The sequence below is a fragment of the Rhea americana genome, unplaced genomic scaffold (genome assembly GCF_003343005.1).
Source record: "Rhea americana isolate MKP2758 unplaced genomic scaffold, rheAme1 scaffold_37, whole genome shotgun sequence".
Classification (NCBI taxonomy): domain Eukaryota; kingdom Metazoa; phylum Chordata; class Aves; order Rheiformes; family Rheidae; genus Rhea; species Rhea americana.
This window is the reverse complement of record NW_028186501.1, coordinates 232,811-249,453: the sequence shown is the minus strand read 5'-3', so window position 1 is coordinate 249,453 and position 16,643 is coordinate 232,811. Positions and strand designations below refer to the sequence as shown.

General features: G+C 39.2%; 1 protein-coding gene across 3 annotated transcripts in view; it reads right to left on the bottom strand.

The window, feature by feature from the left end:
* JAKMIP2 (janus kinase and microtubule interacting protein 2) overlaps positions 1-16,637 on the bottom strand; it is a 74,604-nt gene extending 57,967 nt beyond the window's left edge. For all 3 annotated transcript variants that reach the window (XM_085312698.1, XM_085312697.1, XM_085312700.1), the window contains exon 1: positions 16,557-16,637. The gene's annotated coding sequence lies outside the window, so the exon portion shown is untranslated. The remainder of the gene's footprint in view (positions 1-16,556) is intronic.
* Positions 16,638-16,643: the final 6 nt, after the last annotated feature.

Below are 16,643 nucleotides of genomic sequence, written 5' to 3'. Positions count from 1 at the left end.
GACCTGCTGGCAACAGTCTTTGTAATGCACCCCAGGATACCACTGGCTTTCTTGGCCACAAGGGCACACTGCTGGCTCATGGTCACAACTAACTCATTACGCTTCTGTCCACTTTAATCGTACAGCATGTATGCTGCTAATTACACAACAACTTCCTAATTTGAGGTTCACCAAATACAAAAATATCTGATATAGCAAACTCAGAGAAACACTTGTGTAAAACAACTTTGCAGGGAACTACTGAAAAACTGTGGGACTGAGAAAATGAGGAAATTTCCATTTTCCTTTTCTGTAACGAGGCGTTTAATCTAATAGTTATTCACTTATCTACCAGCCTGCAGTTCAAAAAATCTTACCTGAAATATGAAAAAGTACCTTCAGTTGGCGACTGTTTACTAGCATGTCTGTACAGAGCTAAAATAAAAGGGAACTGATTGCAACAGAAGCTGAAAGCAGGAGACCAAGTGAATTGATAAAATGCTACTTACAGCTGAGCCTAGGGATTTAGGAAATAATAATGAAACAAGATTCAGCTTACTCTTAGAATCTTAATCAGCCATAGAGACTTTCATCTTGAAGAATGAATACATTAATGCACTAGTGTTTTTTCTCGCTCTTTCAATGATGCCACACTCATACTGGAATGCTACAGTAACTGGCAGGCAGGCAGGAGGCTGCAAATCCATGGCTCTAGTTTGACTCTACACACTTCAGCAGTGTTAACCAGCATTCAGCTTTTTCACAATAACACATCTTAATTTCCTCTCCCAGTAGAAGGCCAGAGAAACATCATTTAGCCCAGTCAGAGTTAAAATATGAAACTACGTTCAAATTAAAATGTAATCAAAGAGTCTCTTTTGTTTTATAGGAATCTTCTTCTCCAGATGTATATGGAGGATGGTCATGAGTATCCAGCTCTCATCTCTTTTGGGTAACCTCTGCAGTAGATGTTTGTGCTCTCCAACTTTCATTTCATTGAAGAATTGAATGATTGAAGACATACTGTAATCCTAGACATGTTTTTCTTGGTAGATTTGGATTCAAATGAAAATAACTTAGAATAAAGTAGATTAATTCCTATGCAGATCATAGGAATTGGAGAATACAGTAAAAAAAAAAAATCAACTATTGGCTTTTTTTGTAGGAGAAGAATATAATTATGCCAGGATTCAAAGCGATGGTTTATCAGATCTAGCCATAAGTCCTAAAACATCTTGGGTTATTGTGAGAATAGAGAACAGATTCAGTAGTCTCCTTTCAAAATAGAAATTCCTTTTTCCAGATAGGAAAGGAGMTTGATATCTGAGCTAAGAGGTCTAAGAAATATCTGTGGATTCAAAGCAAAAGAGAAACAACTGCTGCTCTTCTGAAATTTAAGGGAGCTTCAACTAAATAAATAGCCTAGAATATAGTCAKATTGGCTGGACTTTACTTTTGAGAAACTCTGTATTTCTGTTTTTGCGTGTGGTAACAAAGAGCTGATCACAGATACTGTATGCTATGTTTGTGTGTCCAAAGGCAGTCTCCTCAGCTGAAAAAAGTCAAAGGAACTCCTTTCCCACAGTGGTCCCAACCTGAATTATTCAGCAAATTTTCATTTGCCTTCCAAAGTAATTAAAAAGATATTTCATTCAGTTCATCAAAATAATGAACATCACTGAAGATTCCTGTATCCTCCAATTTACAACAAATGATTTTCTACATGTAGCACATTAAATTCATGTAGTCTAAGCTTTGAAATCTTTTCCCAGTAGATTTGCAACCATGCTGTAATAAATCAGTTCTGTTGAAATTCAGGCTACACAAACAAGTGATTTCCCACTTTTTTATAGTTTGGGGCAAATATGCATACTTATTTATAGCRTTAGAGCATCTGAAAGTAACTGGAATGAATTTCACCCTGTACTACATATTGTGTAACCTTTTATATTTCACTAATACATAAATCTTACCCTTATCTTATCACATCTCCTGCACTGGATGGGCTGTTCATCCATCACAGTTATTCCTTGTAAATATATCAAGGAAAAATGACAACCAATTGTGATCATAATTTACATTTAAAATAAGTATTTGTTTTAATAAAAGTATATATGTACATAAAGTATATACTGAAGTATTTTGGCTAATTGCTTTACCCTGTCTATGAGGCACATCAAGTAGCTTTACACACTATAGTAGTCACTTCTGGAGTGAAATATGGTATATGCGACACTGATTGCATTGCCAAAAAACAAGTTAAAACCTTGCAGAGTAAAATATTAATAATTCTGTTCAAACACAGTTTTAGCACAAATAGTACTACATCCTCATCGTCCTTTCTTCATTTTCCATTCAAAACACTTATTTTGCTTCTTGGRAATGAAAGATCACATCCAGGTGTCAAAAAAGGAGGACAGGCATGTGCCTCCTCACTTCTCACAATGCTGAGATGCAACTGCAGTAATAAGATGGGAAAGCTGGACCTGAAGGCAGTGGCTTTTACTTTTCGTTAGCTATAAAAAGATTCTCTGAAGTTTTCGTGTTTCCCCTAACATTCTTTGACAGTGCTGTATTTTTACCAATGGAATCACTGAGTTTGCGAACTTAATTTGCGCAACAGAATTTATCACTTCCCATTTATATTTTCTTATACGTGTCACAGGATTGAGTGGTTCTATGTGTGATAACTCCTTTTAGACAGGAGATACTCTTAAGCACTTTGGGCAGCAGTAGTGTAGATACAGACAATGGAGTACATACAGTAAACAAAGAGGCAAGTTGGGCTAAGCAGAGATCAGGTTAGAATTAGGAACTCAAAATGCCGACCAAGAGATAAGCATATATTTCTTCCACATTAAAAGCCATGTGGAAGTCCCCTCTCATAAGGATTTCTACTGAAATGCAGTAGAAAAAAGTGTAATAATTGGTAGTATCACTAAGAGTAAAAGTGATGACAATCGTTAGGCTCTTATTTTTCTTTCCAAAGCTATCAGTGCTAGGTTCTGTTTTCTTGGGCAACATTATTTACTTCCTTGTTCCCCCAAGACCCCACCATCATCAATAAAGAAAATATGATTTAAGTATTTGCAAAATATATCAAGATCTTCATAGAGCCACAAAAGTTCACAATATCACACTATTAACCAGAGGACTGCATCTTGCCTTAAAATTGTGCTGACTCTGTTGGGTCTGAGTGCACAAAATTCTAGACTGGATCATGATTAATAGTGTCAGACAAATCCTCTCCTTGTAACTTTTAAATCTCTCCCCTTCTCAGCACTAAAAATGAGAAAGTCTTGCATGATGGAGGAGGGAAGAAAAGGGGTCAAATCTAAGAAGATTTCAATGCAGTCTCAAAATGTACAGCTAGTTAAATGAGGAAAAAAAGATAGAATTTATGTAGTGGAAGATCCTGAAAATTCAAAATTTCATGCCTATCAAAGAGAAAAGAAATGGAAATCTTGATATTTTGCTCTTGGAAATATTGAAACCATCTTATTAAATTGTATTCCTATTGTGAAATCAACACATCATTATTGAGATTGCTATTTTGATTTATAAGTTACATCACACTATTTAAGTCGAAACAGTATTTCAACTTTGTTGAAACCAAATGACTGGGTCAAACACTAGTTAAATTTTGTCAGAAACTGTAGCAAAGGGGTTCACAAAACCTGTGGGTTTTGTGAAGATTTATTTACCAGATCTGATCTCAATCAGTTGCTTTGCAGAACAGCATTTACAACATAAAAATAATAATAATAAAAAAACCACTTAACAGCAGACACACTTCCCCAATTTCCTTTTGCAGGCTTATCCACAGAGTTACAAGGAAGACTTCCACCCTCATGGATAAAGAAAACAAGCTGAAGAAACTGCAGTCTCATATTAGCTTGGGTTCTGATTTCATGAAGATATACTTAAATCCAAATCATTACTGCACGCTAACTTTGGAAATGACTCTGCCATCATAAGTTATTGATGGACAAGTTCCTCGATAAGTTTGGATTTTGTGATCTCACTAGATCCAAACTCTTGTTTGGAATCTCATCTACATTTCTGTAAATGCTGATGTTTCGCTTCTAGTGACAAAGTCAGGTGCTCAGTACAAATCTGCTCACTGTTTATAACAGCATACTTGATTGTGTGAGGCTTATGAAAAAGAAGTAAAACACCAATGGCCTCAGAAGGTTTGCAGAGGACAATGTCGGTTTCGGTCCCTCTATGCATGAAAGAGTTATAGATAAATACAAGAATGATAGAAAATACCATATAGTTCAGCACAACTGACAAACACCACTCAAATGTATTTAAAAGCTATTAACTTAGCACACTGCTAATATTAACCGATTTCACGAACAATGAGAAACAGGACATATGCAATTGAGTATGTTTACATACTCATAGTATTTCAGATGTAGGACATTTTTCTTGGCTGATTCTTGGTTCAATTGAGTCAGTTACCCATGTATCACTGCAGAGATGCAGAGAGCCCTCTGCAAACTCCAAGGGCTGGGAGCAGCTGGTAGTTGAAAGATAACAGTTAGCAAAATGGTAAGATGAAGAATGTAAGCAAGAAGACCAGAAGCTTTCTCAGAAACCCTACCACAAAGGAGAAAATACATTAAAAGGATACTGGTGCACACAATAGCTTGTGTGGTTTGTTGATTCCAAGGGATCAACTGAACATCTGTAACAGAGCACAAGAATCAATTGTCCATTTTGTGATTGAATTCTCTGAAATCTGCAAAGTTTCAGGAGGAAGTTTCCTGTGATAACAAAGCACCTAAAATATTAGGGAAAGCACACCTGGAATTTGTGAAGGGTGTAAATTCTGCACTCATCTACATTCTATTAGAAAGAACTTGTCTCATAGCTGAGTCATTTTATTTCTACAGAACAAGTTGTGCGTGCTTCTGAAAATGCAGTTAAAAGAAAGGGATTTTTCATCTTCTATAGGAAAGGGCTTGCCTCACCTAAGCTCACTATAAGGGTCATACTTCAACTTAAATCATACTGTAATTTCCTGCTTTGTGAAGGCAGGCCTGACAGAAACCAAGTCAAGTCTCACACACTCCCAGGCTGGCTCTGCGTGAGAGGTCTCAGCTCCAGCTCGGACAAAGCCTACTATTACAGGCTTGACCCTGCTCAAGGACAGGCTGACATTCACTCCACTGCGATGTGGTTCTAGCTACATGAACAATTTAGCTACAGCTACAAAAGCTGTAATCAGTCTGAACTTATTTTCCTTGGGGCCTAGAGCCAGCATTTGAACTCTGTCCAGGCTAATAATTAACATGCTAATTCAGACCTCCGCTGATCCAACTTTCCACCAGGAAAGGCTGATGTGCTTCAGGTTAAGTAACCCTCACATCAGGGGTATTTCCAAATCAAGAGTGCGAATCCAAGCACCCTGAACCTGGATCCCAACACTGGCTCTAGATCCAAGAACATCATGTTTTACAACTTGCCCAATCGAAATTCCTGAATCACGCTGTTCTACTTTTCAAGCATTTAGAAAGATTTGACCATTGTTCAGGGAAGCAAACTGATATCCACTTCTAAGACAGAGAGAGAGCTTCTTCTGCAAGCTTTAGTCAAACAAAACTCTATGACCACTAGTAATTCTTCTCTAGGTTTGCAGGTTCTGCATGCAAGTTAAAAAACGCAAGCTAAAGCAAATACCACTATGAAGCTTCTAATCCTCAGCAAATTTTGTGACCCTTATTTTAGTGGATTCTCAAAGCTTTGTTTCTTCTTCATCTCTGCAAACAAGGTGCAACAGTTTTGAGAGACATTCTTTATTCCTATAAAATGGTGAAACTCCCATGGAATCAGGGGAGTAAATCCAATGTTTGCCTGCTGAAAAATTCATCATAGTGGCTAGATCAGATCTATGCTTATTTGTTGATCGAGTCTTAAGCACTATTCATAGGAAATAAACATTTCCCCATTAAGCCAGTTCCCATTGCTTCAAAAATTCTGTTAGATGTACAGGGAACACTGGCCACACTTTTTTTGCTCCAAAGCTTTTCTCATTTTGCTTGCAGAATCTGAATAAATTCAAAATTAAGTTTTTGCTTTGGCTTTTATTTTACTAAGTTTCATCTATCCTTTTTTTTGCTTCAGAATAAAATTCAAGTCCTAATTATTGAATCCTGTGTTGTATGCATGGCATAAGTAATGGAAACTGTGACTCTGATTTGCATTATGTTAGTATGAAATCATAATTTAGCATCCCAAGTACAACCCAAAAACCTTAGCTCAGACCTTGCTCCAGATGCATGCATGCATTTGTGCAGTTCTGTTTTACATTTCTTTTTATAGCCACAGTATGATGAATTTCACATGCTCGTAGTTTGTGTGTGTTTTACTGCACCAAATAATGATCAACAGATCTTCAAAACAATTCTTGACCATCTCTTGCTTTTGACTGTACAAAAATCATAGTATTATACTTGGATTTTTAATCAGTACCACTGTATTTTTCAGGAATATCAATATCTTCAGAACTAATTTCACAGTATTTCTCAGATTCAGGGCTCCACACAAGAAACATGGTTCTGCTAGGCCACTCATGCTAAAATTACCATTGGCCCTTACTCTAAAATATGAACCAAAAAAATCCTATCAAAGTTGCTGGCAGCTCCATGGTAACAGTGAAAAGGGGACAGAAGTATTATTGTTATCTGCAGCAACACTGAAGAGATTTGTTAAACCAATATTCTAGATTTCTGTGGCGGAAATACCATCTGTCTCTTTTTCATACATTTTTTTCCTAGCAGTTAGCATAACATGATGCACACTGAGAGGGTAACACCAGTGAAAGCATGAAACTCTACCCTACCCTGAAAGGAAACAGAAATTTTGCAGAATCAATATTTTTCAGTGAGATATACATGAACACAGATTAGACAGACTGTTTGAGAAAGGCAGAATTGTCAGGGAAATAATAGACTCCATCAACCTATCCAGCTCATTGCAAGAAGGGAGTCTGAGAAAGCTTTTCAGTGATTCTGCACTTTGCCTTTGAGTGCTATTCTAGACCCATTCTGAATTTATGAAAAGGATGTTCTTGTAAGGCTATTTTAAGCAAATGAGGTTTGCAAAAAACACAGCCAAAGACAACACATGCAGCCTGAAACACTGCATTTTCCAAGATTTACAACATCAGGTACTTCTTTCTTTCATTGTGATTTTAATAAGTGAGAAAAAAAACAAGTTTAGTTTAATTGAGATATATATAATTAAGAAAAAAAATGTGAGGGAAACATTCGTGTTTTCTGGAAATACTTCCTTTTTCTTTCTTTCTAAGGCTGTAACTCTGATTACCCATTACCTTGCCAAATGAGAGGAGGATATTTTACGTTCACCGCTAAAGACTGTCAAACATTTAAGTATTTTTTTCTACTAAATGGAAGAGAATGTTAAATTGTACTTTTTTGCCCTTTTTAGCTCAGCTCTTAATATAGTTGACAGCAATAAATATTGATAAGATACGAGGCAGTGAATAAGAAAAATCTATGTTCTGGCCTCCTACGCTTCACTTCTAGTATTTAACAATATAGATCTCATGCTGATTTTTTTTTTATTTGAATACCTTATTACTAACCAGAGTGCTATCTTCTTGAGATTTCTTATCAGTACAAATTCAAAATGTGTATTTTTTTCTCCTACTCTATCACCCTCAATGCACTGCAGAACTTGACGTACACATTTCTCATGTCTTATATCCCCCTTGCCCTTTCCCCACATTTTCTGGGGAAAGAATCTGAATGTTCCCATCATTATACTCCAAGTTCTGCAACTAAGCCAACAAGAATTACAGCCTGTAATTACAAGCCAGCAGGAATGTGAATGTATACATGAAAATCTCATTAGCCATCAATGTCATCTTTCAGAGTCAAAATATCTTTAAAAACAAAAACAGTCATTCCCTTGATTTCCTCAGGAGTACAATAAAAACATCTCCATGTTTAAATGGCACTTGCACATTTAGCTAAAATTTAACTAAAATTTGTGTTTTTTCTCTGTAGAGTTAGTGGAACAATAAAAGCATACAGTTGTTCTACTACACCTGGGCAGTTACAGCAAATTCTAGTATGTCCACAGAATGACATCTGGGCTGCATCAAGAATTTCCATATAAAACTGAGTTATCTGGAGGTACACTGGGATGTAACAGTGTTCTAAAGAAAGTCTCTTCCTGTAATTTACACAATCTTTAGTCATCTGAGCAGTGCCACTGACTTCCCATCAACACAAGGTCTCACCTGGGTAAGCTTTGTAAGGTTAGTCCCACAGTTCTTTTTAAATATTTGAACCACATTCCAAAAGACACTAAGATGTTTGAAAGCAAAGTGCTAAAATAAAAATATTACCATAGTCATGTGAATAATTGCTAAGATAAGAACAGAGAGGACATTTATATAACAACCTGAATGATAATGTGTATTCCACTTTTTAATAATAAAAATTAAGATAGCACTGCCTGTTTTTAGCCAGTATTACATGTCACTTGCACAAGCAGTAAAATTCACAGCAATTTTAGAGAAACACAGCTACTCTAACCTGCTTATCCCATCATGCTGCGAAGCAAAATCCACACGTGCTGCCACTTCTGAGGCTTTGTTTTATTAATAATCAACAAAAGAATTTATGTCTAGCTCAAGCTTTCTTGCCAGATTCAGTTTTTTTCAGAGCTTCTGATTTGGAACTGCTTCAGTCTCCCACGTATCTGAATTGAAAAACAAGACAATCTACCCTAGATCTTTTCCCAGGAGGATCAAGGCTGATCATCGCACAAGGAAATACCACCATCCTGTTGAAGAACTATTCTGAGTATGTATATGCTTGTGCTAGCTGCCTTTCACAGCTGTACAACCACACAAGGAGCCTAAACACAGACCTTTCAACCTGGGAGCTCCTGCTGCCCTCTTCAACCAGAGCATCTACAAGCAGCAATTCAGGAAGAAATCTCCACCTAGAAGCTGTCAAGGYGAGACACAATGAACTCTTAATTGGGTGAAGCAAGTTGTGGCACGAGACAGAAACCGCTGTCCGAAGAAAGATCTCTTGAATGTTAGAAGCAACATTCACTCACTTCTGTGCAAACTGTTACCAGCACTGGTCTTTTCCATTTCTGAATTGATGTGGTCTACTCTATTATCATACGTCCAGAGATAGGTTCCCGCAAGATCTCTGACTCAATGAGCTCTTTAATGAGATCCATAGCAAGACTTTCACCAGAAACATGATACTAGAAATCTTCTTTCCCATCAGTGCGGTGATCAGATGAGGGACAGATAATTGGCATTCCCTCCCCACCTCCAGTAAAACAAATCRAACAAAATCATTCCACCTAGTGACATCCTGACCTAAGTAGTCCTACTGATACGGGGCAAATAGGGCTCAAAAAACAAAAGAATAAACAAACAAACAAAAAAAAACACTCAGACTTTAGAACACTTTAGAATTAATCCTTACAGTTTACTATTAAAAATTGCTCCTGAAATGTACATGATGATTTTTAACAGAACTGTGCTTCTCTGAAAACAGAAGCATCAGCTAGTATTGATCGGGGCAGCAGTACTCTTCCCACCCGTGAACAGGTGTTCCCACCTGTGAACAGCTGACAGGCTAGATTCTCAGCTGGCCATGGTGTAAACACAAAACATCGGCCACTAACCCCAGTGAGACACTGGTACATACATGACATGGCAAAGCACAAAAAACAAAAGTGTCTCATTTATAAAACTTTTGGGATACTATCTGTACACACAGATTTCCATTGAGGCTGCATCAGAAACCAGAAAAAAATAATCTTACAGTAATTCCAGAGTGATTTTAATAGGCATTAAGCTATTGTACATCAATTCAAATCAATTTCTAAGGACAATGTTTACATCTTCATTGAGTCAACCTAACACTGGCTGCCACACAAATCACAGGCACTGACTGCATATTCCAAGAAAAAGGCAACATGTAGGTCATGCTGCGACCTACAAAAAAATACATGAACCAATTCAAAAAGAATATGCTAACACAGCACCTTGTGTTAGCAGCTAAATATCACTAGGTCAGTAATACTTACTAGTAAATCTGCGGTATCAGTGCCTTTGGAACACTACTGGATACACGCTAATCTTACAGATTCTTTTCTAAAGGCATGACCAAATTAATTAACAGAACCTTTCTTTAGTTACAAACTGCCAAATAGTAAATACAATTGGCCTTTAAGCTGTAAATCAAAAAATGTTCTTCAAGAGCAGTCGTCCCCAATATGCTTTGCTGCTGTTTTTCTGGAATTGATCATAATTTCCAATCAGGGAGGGGTGATGGGAAGGGGATATTACTAAGGGTCCTATGAAAATAAAGCTGATTCTCCTAGTTGATTCTTCTAAAATGACTGTGTTTCCATTTGTTCCTCACTAATGCACATAGGCAGAAAATAGCAGCTTGCAGAACCTTGAATATTAAGTACAAATAAATACAGCTTAAAAGTCTCAATGATTTGTCAATGAATAACATAATTTTAGGAACAAAATAACATTCATGTATGCGAAAATATAAGAAGAAATTAAATATTTATTATCTATTAATGTCAGCTCTTTTTAATTCCTTTTAATCATCACTAGAATGTTTGTATACCAAGCCTAAGCCAAATACATGCAAAATAATAAAGTATTGATTATAATTAATTTCTATTGCCTGTAATATTAAGAGTTCTTAGGATTTTACACATACCGTAGAAATTAATAAGGTAAATATCTCTACATCAGTTTTAAAAGAAAGTCAACTTAGTGAATTCTAGCAAGGCAGTGCATATGTAGGAAATGAAACCAGGAGACCTGACTCTCACTTTCTCGCTCTGTTAATCTACTGGTATAGTTAATTATATCTAGTGCTATTCAATTTCATTAATTACTACCAAAATTGCTAGGATTGAATATGGATTCAATATGATGCTTGCATCAAGCATCCACTCCAGTTTTTCCTATGGTTGCTCATGGCAAATTATTCACCAATCTTTTTGGGGGCACTTCAGGTTTCTAGAGCATCAAGCATCCTGAATCCATAGTTCACTTCCTGTTATTGCAACAGATAGAATGACTGTGACAAGCTTCTAACATGCTTGCTCTTTACCTACTACAACAAATGTGCAAATTCAGACAAAACAAAAAAGAAAAAGACCACCTATTTCTCTTCCTTCATTTCTTAAACTGTTTGGAGCATACCCGGATTTCAGTGCAAATGCTATAGGAATTCTAGCATTTATCTCACCTAGCCTCCCTTCTCTGACAAACAAGATTTTTTTTAATCCTGTAACCAACTTTATGCAGTTTCCTGTCTCTTCTTGTTAGAATGGCTGCTAAAAAGTTTTTTCCCCCTCTTTTTTTTTTAAGAAAAAAAAAAGTTCATATGCCCTTTGTCAGGTAATTTCTTCCCACACCATGTTGTTTTGTCAGATGGTCAGTCTACCACCAAGTAAACTGGTGCTCAGTTACATCATCCTGGATTTAAACATGAGAAACTGGACATTTTCAACTCTTGAACTAAGGAACTTTCATGTAAATAGAGCCTATAGAAGGTGTAGTGAAACTCTGTTGGTAAACAGTACAAAAGCTTGACAATTCCATATTCAAAATAGAATTTGCCAAAAAAAAGAGATAGTAGCAAAGCCGTACTATGAAATCCATTTACAAAATACACATCATCAGAGTCCCTAAACCATCACATCCTTATTCTTTTCTCACTTCAAAATTAATCAGCAGTCCATTGCAACAAATGAATTTACACAAAAGTAAAACTGATGCAGATTACCATTAAGCGGGTCACAACAGGTAGTCTGAAAACAATTTGATAGCAGGAAAGAAACAGTAACACAAGCACAGTAACACTGCCCATAAAGCAAAAGTGTCAACAGTTCAATGATGCTGTTATGACTTCTCCAACTTTAAACGTATTTGTTCACTCACTACTGATTACCTTAAAACTAAAAAGGAGAAACAGTTGTCGAAAATTCTGTCAGGTTCCAAGGTAGTTTAATTTCCCTGTTAGTAAGACTTTTTATTGGCTACAGCCCATACAATGTAAGGTTTAACAAGTCTTTCCCCATGATACTTGAAGATCATTATAATAAACAATTTCAACAAAATTCAACAAAGAGTTTGATTAATGGAGTACAGATGTCAACTAACTCAAAGATACTAGCTCTCTGAGGTATATGGGAGGGATGCAGAAATTGAATACACAAGATAATATGCAYGATCAGCTGCTCTCAACTACTTCAAATCAGTTATTTTGTTATTTTTGATAATCTCAAGTTATAAATTTATTTTATGTTAAAAAAGATTTTGTAAATTCTAACATTAAAGAAGACCTAACAACTTTCTCAGGTACATCAAGCTGCTTTATTATTCATCATAGCATTATCACAGAATCGATAAGGTTGGAAGAGACCTCTGGAGATCATCTAGTCCAATCCCCCCTGCTCAAGCGGGTCACCTACAGTATGTTAGACAGGGTTGCATCCAGGCAGGTTTTGAAGATCTCCAGAGAAGGAGACTCCACAACCTCTCCGGGCAACCTGGTCCAGTGCTCTGTCACTCTCACAGGGAAGAAATTCCCCCTCACGCTCAGGCGGAACTTCCTGTGCTTCARTTTCTGCCCATTGCCTCTAGTCCTTTTGCATGGGACAACCAAAAAGAGTTTGTCCCCGTCCCCTTGACACCCTCCCTTCAGGGACTTACACACATTGATCAGATCCCGCCTCAGTCTTCTCTTCCCCAGGCTGAASAGGCCCAGCTCTCGCRGCCGTTCCTCATGGGGCAGATGCTCCAGACCTCTGATCATCTTTGTAGCCCTACACTGGACTCTCTCCAGTAGCTCCATGTCTCTCTTGTCCTGGGGAGCCCAGAACCGGACGCAGTACTCGAGATGAGGCCTCCCCAGGGCTGAGTAGAGGGGCAGGATCACCTCCCTCAACCTGCTGGCAACAGTCTTTGTAATGCACCCCGGGAGACCACTGGCCTTCCTGGCCACAAGGGCACAYTGCTGGCTCATGGTCAATCTGTCATCCACCAGCACTCCCAGGTCCTTCTCTGCAGAGCTGCTCTCCAGGTGGTCAGCCCCCAGCCTGTAGCAGTGCCTAGGGTTAYYYCTCCCTAGGYGCATGACTCTGCACTTGYCCTTGTTGAACCTTGTTAGGTTCCTCTCCGCCCAGCTCTCCAGCCTGTCCAGCTCTCTCTGAATGGCAGCCGAGCCTTCAGGTGTATCACCCACTCCTCCCAGCCTGGTATCATCAGCAAATTTGCTGCGGATGCACTCTCAAAATATTGCATTGCCATGTACAAAAATTACAGAGAAGTCTGACTGAGCCCAAAAGATACGGAAAATACCTGGATTTTGGACCACTTTCTAGTCAGTTATCTGACAAGAGCTATTTAGCTGCATGATGACTTCACAAAGCAAATATAAAGTACAAATATTGAGCACAATGCAAAGTGACCATGACTCATTAGTGAAAGCCAAGTTGTAAACATCTTCAGTCTCCCCTAGCTCGATTAAAATGAAGAAAAATAGAAGTTATCATTTACAAACTACTTGAATTTCAACTGCTCAGTTTTACCCTTTTTTATAAAAAAGAGAATTCTAATTGTATTCAATACTAATGAGAGGGATACGCATTCTATGTCCGTTCATAACACAAACTATCACATTTTCTCTGTTAATCTCTACCAGGTAAATAATCTTTTCTAAACCTGTGCTGGAGAAGCCATCAAATGTAAACAAAAATATTTAATGAAAGAATTACTGGCAAATTAATAACAGAAAGTCAGATAAATCACCTTTTTTGATCTAATAATGCATCACCTTATGTTTACTAATTAAAGTAAACTCCAAAAGATGGACCTGCACCTAAAATGTCTTTATTTGCTGCTGAACATGAACAAATAGTATAAAAGAGGGAGAATAATGATCAACAGGGCCAGAGAAAATGCCCCCTAAGAATTAGCTGCTAAGACGCACACGTTTGAGAAGTAGTGACCAGCAGACCACATAAAYCCCAAACCAGTGGCTGAGGACACACAGTGACCCAAGAGATGCCACGCTTCCGGAGTGACAGGTCTGCCATAATTGTATTTTTAGAGAGTTTCTCCACAAATAATACACTCTCTCTCTTCCCCTTCAGTGCAGTTAGCACTCCTATATAGTGATCTTGTCCTAGGAAGCATCAAAGACTTTGGCTTTGATTTTTATTCAGTAGCACTCACATTGCGCTAGACTTGCAATCTCAATAGCTTTCCAGTTAAAAGAAAAGGGATGCACACTGATTTTATAAATGGGTCATATTCTTGACCAAAAGCAGAGCCTGACATAAAGAGAGTTTATGCAAAGGATTGTTTGGAATTACAAGTATTTCCACTTGAGCAATAAAGTCATACTTGAGATGCAGCTGTTGTTATTAAGCATAGTAAGGAATGGCCAATGCAATTCATTAAGATGCAAGTGTGGCCTACATTACTTGCAGATTTTGCTTGCTCCACAACCACGGTCTGGCCCTATTCTGCATTCTCAAATCAAGGGGTAGTGACAGATCCTGGCGTGGGCAATTCTTCAGCTCTGTGGACCTCAGCGCAGCAGAAAAATGGTTTGTCGTTGCAACTGTGGCCTGTGGATTTGTCCTATTACTTATACCAACACTGAGTTGGATTATTCTGTTCCTCTCAGAATGAGTCCTTTTGGACTTGAGCTGAAATCTGGGTTTATTTGGCAAGGTGTTTGCTCACAGTTCCTATTTGCCAACCTGTGACTTTCCTCTTCTCCCTGCTACTTGGGAAGAGGGCTTTTGAGGTTCAGTTCTAAGGCAAGAGCTCTGTGGGAAGAAGAGAAAGGCAAAAAGTTAATCCTGCTCTGTCTACTGAAGGATGTGGAGAGGCAAGCAAGAGGTGGAAACACCAGCCTGGTTTGTAAAGCACAAATGCGGGGAACCAGCAAGACAGAGTTCTCAGCACACACAAGTCAAACAGTCCTCATACCATTTGCCACCTGAATGCAGTGCTAGCGCTTCTCATCACCCCTRGAGCGCTTCTCACCATTACCAACAGGCTCACCTCCTTTGAGGCCCCTTCTCACAATTTTGCTCACTGAAAGTGAAGGTGGCACTAGCTGCAACCCCATTAACTTGATCACATCCATTTGGTCCACAGTGTTGTTTGATTGCTACAAATCTACTGACAGAGCACCTGTATTTGAGGGGCTCTTCAACAATTAGCAGCTAATCACTCCCAGATCTCACCAGTATCATGGCCATTCCAGGCAACCTTTAAGAAGCATTGAKATTTACCTCACTCAAGCAGGACTCTAAACCTGACCTAGTGCCACCAAAGTAAGTGTTTACAGCAGATACGTATTTGAAATTCATATACAGAACACCAGCCCACACCAATAGAAACAAAACCCCGGTCAGGGCAGAAGCAGTAAACATAGCATTATTGCCCAAAATAGACTAAACACTCTATTGATGGGCTGTCCAGACTTCTAGATCAGGCATGGCATATGCATTAGCACAGGATTTGGCCGAGCAAATGAGAAATAYTGAGAACAAGGCTCCAACGTGTCACCTTAGAGCGATGCACGGGACACTGTCAGAAGGTAAGTGTTTTAATAATATATCTCATTCATTTTTTCCTTGCAAGAGTTCAAGTTAAACTTTAAAACATGTACTTCTTTATGTTCCCAGTAAGGTATACTCCATGTCTTTTATACGTTTATATTCATGGAAAAAAAAAATGGAGACAGAGTACAAATGGGTATTCAGTACCATACAACAGCCCAAATGCATGGTCCAGGTCTGTACAAAGTGGCCATAATGAAACTGTGGGAGAGTAAATTGGTAACTTCAGAATAAACTACACATCAGCCCAAGCTGATGTTGCATCAGTTAATGGCTGTGTATAAAGACATGTTGCTTGTACAAAGGGAGGCAGCCTGCGGGGCCTGTGCCTGCAAGAGAGGATTTATTGAGGCACACGCCCATGCTGATCCCAGCCCCTGACTCCAGGGCAACACAGAGACATATCCAAAAAGATACGCTCAGAAAGAAACCTTATGCGACGCTCCGTGTACAGCAGAGTGAGCAAATATGCACTATGAGCAAGAATAAACCAGGGAAGAGCCTTTTCAGCTGCTCTTGGCCCAGCTGYGCTCACTGCCTGCCCCCAGATGCATCTCACTAAGGCCCATCCCAGAACTGCTGGCTGGGAACTGCTGCATCAGCCTCAGGCCCGGAAAAAAATCTTCCATGAGGATCAACGACCACCCCCTGCGCACCGCGTCCGGCGAGGGGCAAGGCAMGAGGGCGGCAGGACCAACAACAATGGTCTGGGCCTGGAGGCGAGCGGAGGTGACTCCTCGGCTCGGTGCCGCGGGCTGCGTCCTGTGAGCCACACCTCTCCCTCCCACCGCCTCCATCGCCATGGCCATCCCCATCCCCGTCTTCATCCCCACCGCTCCCTCGCCCGCCCCGGCCCCCCGGGCGGCCCCGAGGCGGCCCCGGGCGCCGCCGCTCACCGTGTCGCGAGCAGGGGAGGATGCTGGGGGCGAGGGACGGGCGAGCCGCATCCATCTTCCCGCTGCCGCCACCGCTCCAGCGCCAGC